This window comes from Pan troglodytes, chromosome 18 (genome assembly GCF_028858775.2).
Source record: "Pan troglodytes isolate AG18354 chromosome 18, NHGRI_mPanTro3-v2.0_pri, whole genome shotgun sequence".
Lineage (NCBI taxonomy): Eukaryota > Metazoa > Chordata > Mammalia > Primates > Hominidae > Pan > Pan troglodytes.
In genome coordinates this window covers 82,827,163-82,831,704 of record NC_072416.2, presented here as the reverse complement: position 1 = coordinate 82,831,704, position 4,542 = coordinate 82,827,163, and positions in this window count along the sequence as shown.

Here is a 4,542-nt window from a genome sequence, read left to right as displayed (position 1 = left end):
TCTCAAACTCTTGACCTCAGGTGATCCGTCCCCCTCGGCCTCCCAGAGTGCTGGGAGTACAGGCGTGAGCCACCGCGCCCGGCCCCAAAGGACAATTTCTTGAGACCCCCACACACCTTCAGAACCACACATTCTGTTCATGTTAAAAACAAGAAATTAACAACCTCTAAAGCTAAGGACAATGATTCTGTAAAGTGCAAGAATGGTTCATTGTTTCCGCTTTTGTGGATTTCATGTTAAGAAGACTTTAAAAGAAAGGGTGGACGGGAGTAAACCAGGACCCCAGTCATATATTTGATCAAGAAATGACCCGTATGGCAAAGGTGAGACGTGGACCGGCCCTCAGGTGTCTCCAACTCTGTGCACACCACTGAGGTAGGAGCTCTAGAAGAAACGCAGACCCTCTCAAGGGGGTTAAGGTTTCCTCTTGGCAAATCAGCTGGGGGCCTGAGACAGTCATACCCACGGGCTGCATGCAACTTTGCATGCAACTTCACGAAATTCTAGAGCTGTATCGCATCAGCGATGGAGAAGGGCAAGATCCAAGACAAAGCCACATGAGGCGAGGTCCTGGTGCTGCCATTTGTTGTCCAGCACAAATCAAGGGGCCGGAGGAAAGGGATGAGGTGGAAAACCCCGGCAGGCATTCTACAAAACAGTTATTAGCAAATCGTATCAAAAAGTATCAAAACATTTCAAAAAACTCTAAAAACTGCCAGGCTTGGCAGATGCGCAGGACAGGGTCTCCAAGTGCCCGTGGCGCTGCCCTATACTCCAGGCATTTATTGTGGAGGCCAGGATGCCACCCCCTCCCCTCCCCTCCTGGGCACTCAGAATCCACGGAGACACCAGGAGGTCTAAACCTCATCTGCAGCTGCCCCTCCAGGTTTGGGACCAGTGGACGGGGTTCCAACCACGGGCTCTGACAGCCACAAGGCCCATGAGATGCTGCTGCACCATGGAGGACCAGGGTGAAGGATGAAGGTCAGTGACTCTACAGGGGGTGGTGGGGGGGGGGGGGGTGGCAGGGGTCCCTTCACTTCCCACATTGCTGCAAGTCACTGAACGATCACTTGGCTTAGGGGCCGAGGTACACTGAACCACAGGTGAACACAACTGAGCTCACAAAGTAGGACCCTGGACCTCAGAGGATGGACCCCACTTCCCCTCAGCATCTGGATGCCCACCTCAAAGGTGAACACCCCTTAGGGGGAGTTTCTGGGTCTCCATGAAGTCACCTTATCATGAATGAGAGCACTCAATATAAATACACACGTGTGGTCCTGCTCAGAGCCAGGTCTGAAGTCCCACTTGATAGCCTCAATAAAATGGCAGAACGATAAAAATACCAATTGCGTGCTAACCACAGTTGATAAAATAATCTCTGTGCATTTAAAACAGCAGGAAGTCTGCTATAAGTAACAAGGTTCATCAGCTTTCTACTCCCTCCCTTCTATTATTATAATACATCTATGTCTTAAGCAAACAGCTTTCCAACTTGGGTGAGGACCAAACCCCAAACTTACAACTAATATGAAGTTACAACTCTAATTCTTTAGAAATGAGAGAAGTCCAAACCTCACTAGAAGCCTGCCATGCTTATTTTGAAATATTAAAAAAAAAAAAAAAGATCCAGGTGTCTTCAAAATTCAAGCAGAACAGCTTGAAACACTGACAGTTTAACATGATGACATGTGTGGCTGTTTCTCTCTCAAAATGGCAGCCTGCAAGCACCTGTGCCTTCATCACTCTAGTTTAAAACCCCACTATCGTGACTGTGCGGTTCAAATGGCCACTGCATAGGCACAGCCCAAACTCTGCCCATCTGAGTTAAAAAACATTTTATTCTTTTGAGACAGGGTCTCACTCCGTCACCCAGGTTAGAGTGCAGTGGTGTGGTCACAGCTCACTGCAGCCTCAACCTCCCAGGCTCAGGTGATTCTCCCACCTCAGCCTCCCAAGTAGCTGGGACTACTGCATGCCCCACCATCCCTGGCTAATCTTTTGTAATTTTTTTGTAGAGATGGGGTTTTGCCATGTTGCCCAGGCATGGTCTCTTCCATTTTCATGCACAGTAGGGTGAATTTTCAACTTAAAAAGACAAGTAACAAAAACCTGGCCCGGGTACCACCACTGGGTGCCCTTGTGCCCATCCACTGACCCCAACAAGCTCAAAAACCTTTCTTGTCACAGTGTAGCCACCATCAAATATTAGAAGTTGACCCACAAGATGAAACTTGTTTATCCTCCCTTTAAAAGGGTGCTCCCAACCTCAGTAATATTAGGGTCAAAGCCATGTCAATTACAAACCACCTTCATAGTATCAGGAGAGACACCACAAAATATGAAGCGCAGGACGTCGTATGTAACTCATGAGGCACAAGAAAATCAGAATAGAGGCCAGAAGCTCACACATTTCCAGGGACAAGTCCCAGAAGCAAAACATAAAAGAGCTGGCTTAGGCTGAAAACCAATGGCTCTCCTCTGTCCAAGGTCAAAGCTATCCCACTCCCCAAATCACTCACAGAGTCTTTCTATGTGCTCTCCCCAACTTGCCCCGAGATTCAGGCCAAACAACTGCCCGTTTGTTCACGACCCAGGCTGAGATGGGGAGAACAGCCCACGTACACCCTACCCTGCCTTCTGAGGGGTCTACAAGCAATAAAACCTTCCCCGAATAGGAAGGGGGTGAGCTATCCCAAAGTTGGCAGAAGTTCTGCAAAACATGTTTTGTGGGGGTCTGGGACTAGGTATGAGACAAACGAGTTTTAGGCTCAAAGAAGTTTGGAAATGCTGGGTTGAGGCTTCTCAGAACCTCTCATACACTGGCATGCTGCAGGGCTCCAAGCAGAGTTTCCAGCCTTTTGGTCTGTTTGTTTGTATGCCTTGCAGAACCTCTCAACAGTTTGTAAGCCTCCAGGGACTTCACATGCAAATAACTAGCTAGCTGAACATGCAGACTGCCCTCCTCACTAACCACAGAGGGCAGTAAGTTGGCTATTGAAGCTTTCAGTCCCCAAAATGCTCTCATCTCTTCTGGATGGCTACATAAACAGACCAGTGAGAACCACAGTAAACCCTGAAGGGAAGGGAAAGGAGGGGCAGCAAAGAAGCAGAAGAAACGGAAATTAAAGTTAACTAAGATTTTTTTCCTAGTCTAATATCAATCTTAACACATTTACCCTCATCCACTCGAGCAGCTGAGAGCCCTCTTAAAGGGCAAGCGACATCGAGACCTGCTCTCGGAACTGTCTGCAGGAAGACTGGTGTTAGACTAGGATTGAAGATGAAGCACATCTTGAAGTTTACTGATCTCTGCCATCAGATGCTGGGTGAGGTATAGCTCATTCATGCCTTCCTTGGCTCATGCTTAAAACCCATCACACTCCTATCCCCCCATAGTTCTGCACGTTTCTCATCCACTCGGGCAGCTAAGAGCCCTCTTAAAGGGCAAGCGACCCTGACACCTGCTTTAGGAACTGTTTGCAGGAGTCAGTGCAGGCCAGCTCCACATCCTGAAGGGGATGCCATCGGGTACGAACAGCTCAGAGGCTGAATGGCCCTATCACCCGGGAGGAGACTGGAGGGTATTCCATCTAATCCTGCGGCTAAGCGGGGTGGATGAGGGAACACACGGACTTGTTCGAGAATTTGCCCAGCAGCACGAAACTACTTAGAAGCAGAAAACTGGGGCAGGACCTGGCGTGCGAGTTAGGGAGCCCTCCACTGCCTTCTCAGGGATCCACATGTGCTCCTCTGTGCAGGAACTTTCAACAGCACCTCAAGATAGAGTCACAGAGAACGATGGCAAATTCCATAGCGCTTTTTCTTTCCTGAGAAATAAACAGATTTGGGAGCTCAGTACATCAGTAATATAAAAGACAGTGGGTTCAGAGAAAAAAAAAGGAAAAAAATGCACAAATTCCAAAAAAAATATGTATAAAGAGCTTCATACCTTTTCTCGTTTTTGGTTACCTGTAACGTTTTAGAATTCAAGAAGGTTTCCAATGAGGAAAGACGGAATTATTCAGAAACAGCGTTCACCTGATACGGAGAACAGCTCCCCAGCGGGAAGTCATCACGTCTCATCTGACAGTCCAGCGAGCTGCGTGGCCCCTGGTCACTCACCCTCATGGGTGGTCTCTGTGCACTCATTTATAAAACAAACACACTGGACCTTGCCAGTGATTCCCAGATGTGACTAATACCCAGAATTCCAAGAACTAGTTAAAATACAGTTTCTGGGCACCACCTCCTCCCCGTTCCTGGTGGTTTTGGATTCCATAATTCTGAGCGGGGCTCAGGCATCTGTATTCTCAAAAGTTCAGCCAGGTTTGGGGAGGCTTGGACTAGGTGACCTAAGAGATCCCTTTGAGGCCCAAGGTTCACTACAGAAATTTCTGTGTAACCCACGTGCCAGCTACTCTCAGGGGGACGGTCAGCAAGGACCCATGAGGAATCATAACACGGGGCAAAGACCTGTGAAGACACAAGGGGTTGCTCACTGCCTGGGCCCAGGGTTAGTTATTCAAGCAAGATATG